At 35.2% G+C, this 8,981-nt stretch overlaps 1 protein-coding gene across 1 annotated transcript in view; it reads left to right on the top strand.

Moving 5' to 3' along the window:
• HTR1F (5-hydroxytryptamine receptor 1F) overlaps positions 1-8,981 on the top strand; it is a 150,348-nt gene that overhangs the window by 115,605 nt on the left and 25,762 nt on the right. The window lies entirely within an intron of this gene.

The following is an 8,981-nucleotide window of genomic DNA, read 5'->3' as shown; positions in this document are numbered from 1 at the left end:
TATCCCCTCGCAGGACTGCATGCCTGGACTGCCATTCCTCCAATGAGCTCCGCTGGAAAACCTTCTAATTCCCAAGCCTGGTGTTCTGAAACCATCTGGCCTTTCTTCCTTTCGATGCTTCATTCATGCGTGACCAAATATGAACGTCTCTGGTCTTTCAGTTCATCGGAATGCCCCTGGGTTCACTTACTTTAGAGTTGATTTTAGACCTCAGGGTGTCAGTTTTGCTCTCACAAGCCCCCGGACTATCTCAGATCCCCCCACGGTGGTCAGCCTCCAGAACCCGGGAACCGTACTGCTGAGTGCAAGACTATAGGCTTTCACATACCATTTCATCAAAGATGTCTGGCATAGTGTCTGGACCATCATATTATTTACAGTAACAATAACAATAATAATATATTAAAGTTCACTATGTGCTAAGTACTCTACAGTTTAGATATATTTTGGTTAATCCTCTCAACAACCCCAGGAAGCAGATACTATTACTATCCTCATGGTAAAAATTATAAAGGAGGCACAAAGAAGTCGACACTATTTAATAAATATTTGCTAAAGAAACTAATTCATGTGTATTGGTACATTACCCCAGACCTTTTTTCTTCAGTAGACTTATTTATTAGAGCAGTTTTAGGTCCATACAAAATTGAGTTGAAGGTACAAAGATTTCCCTTATTCCCCTCTTGCCCATGCACATATCCCCCTCCATTATCAACATTCCTCACCACGGTGGTTCATTTCTTATAATTGATCAACCTATATCGACAAATCATCATATCCCAGAGTCCACAGTTTACATTACAATCCACTCTTCCTGTTGTACATTCTCTGGGTTTGGACAAATTTACAGTGACACATATCTACCATTATACTATTGCATAGAATAGTGCCATTGCCCTAAAAATTCTCTATGCTCCACCTGTTCATCCCTCCCTTCCCCTTCAACTCTGGCAACCATTGATCTTTTTACTTTTTACTGTCTCCATAGTTTTACCTTTTCCAGAATGTCATGCAGTTGGAATGATACAGTATGTAGCCTTTCCAGATTGGCTTCTTCCACTTAGTAATATGCATTTAAGATTCCTCCATATCTTTCATGGCTTGATAGCTCATTTCCTTTTCATACTGAATAATATTCCATTGTCTGGATGGACCACAGTTTATTTATCCATTCATCTACTGGGGTGATGTCATCAAGATGGTGACATAGGTCATTCCAACGTTGCTCCATTCACCTGCTAAAGAACATGTTGGTTCAGAATTTTTTTCAAAGTAGGATTAAATCATATCCTTTCAAGTCAGGTCCCAATATCAGTTCTTTATTTATAGGAGACAAGGTCACATTCTAAACTGACTCAGATGAGATTTGAATAAGACGTGGTTTATATTTTACTAAGATGTAACATCAAAATTTTATTACTTTATTTCATTTTTTAAAAAGCAATAATATACCTTTAGTATTTATCAGTTTTTATACCTGGTTTTTTAGTTTTTAAAGTATTTGAATCCACCCCAAAAGGACAACCCAAGGCTACCAGCATTTCAGAATCCACTAATTCAGTGGAGATATTGATATGGAAACAGGCAGACTTTGTGAAACCACTCAAAGCTTAAGTTTTCTCATCTGTAAACTTGGGATTAAAAATAGTATCTTCCTGGGCCAGCCCCCATGGCCTAATGGTTAAAGTTCAGCATGCTCTGCTTCAGAGGCCCAGGTTTAGCTCCTGGGCATGGAACCACACCACATCAGTGGCCATGCTGTGGCAGTGGCTCACATAAGAAAAAGAAGAGGAAGATTGGAAACAAATGTTAGCTTAGGGCAAATCTTCCTCAGCAAAAAAAGAAAAAAAAAATGGTACCTTCCTCATAAGACTATTGTCAGGAATAAATGACATGACGAGAGCTTACAACAAGTGCTAAAACATTTCTGGAGAGGATCAGTAAGATGTAATGGCTCTGAACCTGATAAAATAAACAATATCTTCAATAGAAATTTTAAAATTTGTTTCCCAATTTCTTTTGCATATTTTGCAACTTACACATGCGGTTTCTGGATGACATTCTGAAAATGAATAGTGCATAGAACAGAGCTAATTACCAGGAACCGATATGTTGTTTTTGGGTTTTTCAAAAATATGTATAATCAACACAACGTGTGCTTTAGGACGGTGAAAGCAATGGTCTCCACCAACCTCTTCTCAGTCCCAATATCTTTCTCCAGAGGCAAGTACCCACACCTCTTTTAATGTTTTTTTCCTGGCAGTTACACTATTACAAGGGCACAGAAAAATGACCTCATACATATATTTTATAAAAAATTGTTTATATTCTCCACCAGAATCATCACTAAGAAATGGGTTCCTCAAAACCATATAACCAACCCTTGAAAACAGCTATTGGAAGGTCTGGGGTAACCATTTGTAGCGAGATTGGAGAACAAATATCCTGTATTGGAGCAAGAGGCAGAAGCAGGGTCCCTAGAAGGTCATCCATGAAGGAAAAAAATGACTAGATCCAAAATTTGATTGGGTGGCTAAGTCCAGAAAAATAAGGCCATCATGAAGCAAGTTGTGCAAGAAAAAAGTAGGGAAACTAGAAACTTCAGGAAAAGCAAAAGCTGAAATAAAAGAGGCATAATATTGGTAGCCATTGGTTCTGTAATAAATAATATTTACATATATGTAAATGTATGTAAGTCAAACACATAGCCACAATTATGCATTTGATTTCCAACTCTTAGAATCAACCTGTTCTACGCTCTGTGAACTTCATAATGATAAAATTGAAATGCAATGTTAGAAACTTCAATAATGTAACAGTAGAAGTCATAAAGTGCAGGGTGAAAGGAAATTTAAGGGACCAATAGAGGTGTGAATATCCTCATTTCACACAGCAGTGAGTCAAAAAATATTTTTTGTTGTTAATGAAAACAAAGAGAAAACTGATGGCATGTTACTGAAAGCCACAAAGATAACCAATGAAAATATATCAAATAACTGTATAAATATGTAGGGAGAACAGGGTTAGAAGATTGGATAATGGAGTGAATAAACTAAATCACAATCTATCACAGCGAAAAATCAATTGGTTATTTCTGACCTGAATCTTTAAAAAGTGGTGGGAGAAACTTACTAAAGTTTCAATTAATTTTCCTGTCTCAGCCCCTCATCTTACTCCCATCCAACATCAGTCTTTCCAGGTTCTCCGAGATAAACTGGCTCTACTCTGTACTATAATCCACATGGTGAACATCCCGGGCTGTGGCTATGTCTGCTACGCTGTCTCAATTATCATGCCTCTATCTATTTTTTGTTTTATTTTTGCCTTATCTACTTTATTGAGGGATAATTTGCATGAGATAAATTGTATCAATTTAAAATGTAAAATTCTAGGAGTCCTAATGGTTGTGTGTACCCTAAACTACCACCATGATCAAAATGCACATTTAAACCACCTTCAAAAGATTTCTGTGCCCTTTTGCAGTCCTTCCTTCCCTTTGTCTCTGGACTCAGGTAACCACTGATCTGCTCTGTGACACTTATATTAGTTTGCATTTTATATAAATGTTACACTACAAATTGAACCTTTCTCATTTGGCTCCTTTAGCTCAGCAGGATTTTGAGATTCATCCGAATTGCTATGTGAATCAGTAGTTGTTGCTTGATACCAATGAGTAGCATTCAATTGTATGAATGACATGTCTTGTTTATCCATTCACCTGTTGATGGATATTTGGGTTGCTTCTAGCGTGAGGTTATTATGAACAAAGTGGATTGAACATTCATGTACGAGTCTTTTTGTGGACATAATTTTCATTTCTCATGAGTAAAGACCTAGCAGTGGAGTGGCTGGGTCATGTGACTTGTACATTTTTAACTTTAAAAAAAAATGCAGATAGTTTTCCGAAGTGGTTGTATCATTTTATACTCCTTTGAATAGTGCATGAGAATTTCACTTGCTCTGTATTCTCACTAACAATTGGTATATTTCATCTTTTTTAGTATTAACCATTCTGATGATAATTTCATTATCATTTTACATTACATCTCTCCAATGTCTGTGATGTTGACGGTATTTCATGGGCTAATCAAATATTTTCTTTTGTGAAGTGTCTGTTTAAACCTTGTATCCACTTTTTAAAATTTCTTTGCCTTCTTATTATAAAGTTATAAGAGATCTTGACATATTCTAGATACAACTGTTTTTGTCATTCATGTATGGAATGGATATTGCCTCTCATTCTGTGGCTGGGCTTTTTATTTCTTGACAGTGTCTTTCAGGAATCAAAAGGTTAAAACATTGATAAAGCCCAATTTAATGATTTTCTTACACCATGGTTTATACTAATTTATCCTAGCTAAGAAAGCTTTCATTAATCTAAAGTGACTAAGATTTTTCTCCTATGTTTTATTTAAGAAGTTTTAAAGTTTGGGCTTTTACTTTTATGTATGATCCATTTCCAGTTTTTTTTGTATATCTGTGAATGATCGATATTCAATTTTTTTTCCACATGGATAACAGGTATTTCAACATGATTTATTGAAGAGACTTTTCTTTCCCCAAATGAATTACCTTGGCACTTCTTCAAAAATCAATTGACCACATATGTCTGTGTCCATTTCCAGACTCTTTAAGGTATTCCTATGATCTATATGTCTATCTTTTCACCAATACTACACTGTCTTTATAACAATAACTTTAGAGTAAGTCTTAAAGTCATGATCTGTACATTCTTAAACTATATTCTTTTTTAAAATAGATTTACTTTCCATATAAATTTTAGAATCACCTTGCCAATTTCTAAAACTGATCCTACTTGAATTTTGACCTGGACTGTGTTGAATCTGTAGTTAAGTTTGGGGATAAATAACATCTTCATTATACTGAGTCTTCAAATCCATGTCTCTTCATTTATTTAGCCTGTCTTTAAATTTCTTTCAACCATGTTCTGTAACTTTTAGAGCAGATGGTTTGCACGTCTTTTGTAAAATTGATTCCCGAATACTTTATGCTTTTAGTGTTCTTGGAAATGACTTTTTAAATTTTCACTTACCAGTATAGAAAACTACAATTAATTTTATTAACTTTGTATCCTGCAACTTGGCAAAATTAATTTATTCTAATAGTTGATTTTTGATTCCTGTAGATTTTCTAAGTAAACAACATGTGCCATCTGCAAGTAAAGAAAGTTTTACCTCTTCCTTTCAGATCCTTAGGAATTTTTTTTCTGGCCTTTTTTTCCATGTCTGTGACATACAATATTGAGCAGTGTGAGCAAGCCTCTTTGCCTGTCCCCAGTTTCAGGAGAGTAATATTCAGACTTGCACAAGGAAGTATGATGTCATCTGTAGATTTCTTACAGACACCTTTTATCAGATGGAGAAATGCCGCTTCTATTCCTACTTTTCTGAGAGTTTTTACCATGAATGGGTGTTGAGTTCTATCAAATATTTTTCTGTTTCTATTGAAATGATAACATGGTTTTTCTCCTTTATTCTGTTAATATATTTAATTACATTGTTTTTTTAATGTTAATGTAACTTTGCATTCCTGAGATAAATCACACTTGGTCATGATGCATTTTCCTTTTTACATATTGCAGGATCCAGTTGCCAGTATTTTGGTAAGGATTTGAACATCTAGGTTGATGGGGATGTTGTGGGGGTTTTAGTTTCACATTTTTCTCTGGTTTTGGTTTCAGGATAATGTTGACTCTATGAAATTGTTTGAGAACATTCCCACCTCTTCCATTTACTGAAAGCATTTTCATTAAATTTGTATTATTTCTTCTTTAAATATTTAGTATAATTTACCAGTGAAACCATGTGGAATGAGAGTTTTCCTTGTGGGAAGTGACTAATTCAATTTCTTTCACTGATTGAGGGCTTTTTGTGTTATCTATTTTTTTCTTAAGTGAGCTTGGGTAATTTGTGTCTTTCAAGGAATTTGTCTAATTTATCTGAATTGTCTAATTTGTTGACATTATTGTTTCTACTATTCTTTTATCTTTTTAATATCTGTATGATTTATATGGAAAACCCTTCTTTCATTTCTGATATGGCTGATTTGGGTTTAGTCTTTCATTTTCCTTGATCAATCTAGAATTTTATCACATTTGTTGATCTTTTCAAAGAGCCATCTTTGACTTTAATTGTCTTTATTTTTGTCTATTTTTGTGTCATTCGTTTCTGCTCTTACATGTATTATTTCCTTCCTTCTACTTACTTCAGTTTAGTTTGCTCGTCTCTAATTTATTGAGATGCAACCTTAAGTCACTGATTTTTAATATAAGCCACAAGCTCTAAAGTTTCCTCGAAGAACTGTTTAGTTGTCTCCAGAAATTTTGATATATAGTATTTTTATTGTCATTTAGTTCAAAATGTTTTTAATTTCCTTTGCAAATTCCTCATTTGACCAAGGATTACTTAGAAGTGTGTTGTTCAATTTCCAATACTTAGGGTGTTGCTGGACACCTTACGTGTATTTTGCAGTTGTTGGGTGCTCTGTAAACATAAATTAGACCAAAGTAGAAAATTGTGTTGTTTAGCTTCTCTGTGTTCTTACTCTTTTTCTTTCTTTTTTTTTTTTTTTTTTCGTCTAATTGTTCTATCATTTGCTGAAAGAGGGGTTTTTTAAGCTTCTATGTTGTCTATTTCTCTCTTTAGTTCTTTAATTCCGTGTGCCCATGAGCTCTTGAGCACACAGAATCCCTAAGTGGGGTTAACTCATTTAAAAACATGCAAACCCTTTGATAGTGCATGGTCCATCGGAAGCACTCCACAAACATTAGCTACTTCTGAACTAACACTCTTCATTTACTCAATAAGCTCACACAATCTCTATTCCAGCCCTACAAAGATACTAAAGTCATTCCTTGGAAGATTGCTAATAATTTACTAAAAGTCAAGTCCAGGATCCCTTCATCTATACCTTATTCTAATACATTTCTGCTGCACTTGACACGGGTAGTGATTAGTGATTTCTTTCTTAAAATCTCTTCCCTTGGTTTCTGAATGATGTATTCCCAGTTATTTCCAGTTATTTTGCCATCCTTCTCCCCAGTCCACCTGTGCTTGGTCTGCTTCACAATTAGAGGTGTTCCTCCAGGATCCAGTGTTCAAGCCTCTTCTTATTTTATACTTCCTCACTTGGTTATTTCATCCACCACCACTTTCTTAACCACCACCTCCATATGTATAGTACCCACATCTTCTTCTCCAGTCTCAGCTTTCTCCTGAATTTCAGACCCCTTTTGTCAGCTGCCTGATGAGTAAGTACGTACCTCAAGGTAAAATTCCAGCACCCCAAATTACATATATCTAAGTACAAGATCATTACCTTGACACCTACCCTGAAACTATTAATTTACCTTAATTATATGTGTATGTTGTTTGACATAACCAACCTCTCAGTCGCTAAAGCTGAAAACATTAACATTTTGAGGAAAGCAATAAAGAATAGAGGTTAGGACTACAGGCTCTAGAGCCAGACTCTTCGAGTTCCAAGCCTACTGTCTGAGACTCAATTCCCCCATCTGTATAGTCGGGATAGTATCTAAGTCCTACTACCGATGGGAGGGTTAAATGAGATCATGACTGTGATGCAATTAGTGCACCATAAATGTTTACCAGCTTTATTATATCCAAATTCTCCCTTGCTTCCTATATCCAGTCAGTGTCACGGTTTGGCAATTTGGCAATGGGTCTTTTCAATAAAGACTCGTTGTTATTGTTACTATCACTTTAGCATTTGCTTTTAAAATAAAAGTTATACTATATTGTTTCTAGAAAAAATCTAATAGAATCTTTTTTCTTCCATTTTTCAAGTTAGAAAAGAACAAAATAACATTCAAAATTAAAGAATAGTTTGAAAACTGTTGTAGTTGCATTAGAAGGCAATAGTTTGCTTAAGTCCACTTTATGAGATTTCTAACAGTGTTGGTATGAGAGAGACAAATATGAGATGAAAAGAGTGCGTTAGTAAAAAGATTTAAGACACTGCTGTGGGGACATTTCCTGCTGTTGTGATAATGTGATTTTCTTAGTGCGATAATTAAATCTATACTGAGATGTGATGTGAGACCATCATGGTTTGGGGAGGATTATGAGTTTTATAGATTAAGTGGGAATGACTCAGTAACCTAACTAATGAAATAAATACATATTTTACACAGTACCCCAACTGATTACAAATATGATTTAAATAAGAAAACATACCAAGTTTCCACTTGCTCATGTGTATTTGAAAAAATTCTTTGACTCAGCAGGGATTTGAAAAACTGAGTTTGTCAAATAAAAAGTATCATTAATACATTTCCTTTTTTATTTATGGAAATGCTTATAATGTTCACCTTGATCCCTAAAATCAGTGGTTTTCAGCCTGACTGCACATTAGAATCACCTACGTAGTGTTTTAAAATCCCAATGCCCATGCCACACCCCAGATCAGTTAAACCAGGATTTCTGGGGCTAAGACCTAGACACCAGTAGTTTTGAAAATCCCCAGGTGATTTCAAAATGGCAGCCAGCAAACTGAGAAGAGCTGCCTTTTCCCTACTTGATGAGCTTTTACGTACCTCGTGAATGGTTACTGATCTGCAATTTGTAAAACATCCCAGATTAATCAATCACAAAAAGAGGAGGTCATTGCAAGTTACCAGAAATAGCAGCTGCCCGGGTGATTCATAAAGAGAAGAATCATTGCTGCCAGAGAGTGGTAATTCTCAAAACTGAAGGAGTAGTCTGAGTAGTTTTAGGCACAGCAGAAGCCAAAAGAAACTGACTTTAGGTAGATTCCTATGAGTAGGGAAAGCGTATGGGATTGAAGGCTAAAAAACCTATATCAGATGACAGTTGTGCCAACTTAACTAGATGTGACGATAAACAAATCACTAGACTTCTCTGAGCCTGTTTCTTCATCTATAAAAGGGTATAACGCTATTGTTGTGAGCATATTATGAAAATCATGTAAACAAGCCATGG

The sequence above is a fragment of the Equus przewalskii genome, chromosome 27, assembly GCF_037783145.1.
Source record: "Equus przewalskii isolate Varuska chromosome 27, EquPr2, whole genome shotgun sequence".
NCBI classification, from domain to species: Eukaryota; Metazoa; Chordata; class Mammalia; order Perissodactyla; family Equidae; genus Equus; species Equus przewalskii.
This window is presented reverse-complemented; position numbering and strand designations above follow the sequence as displayed.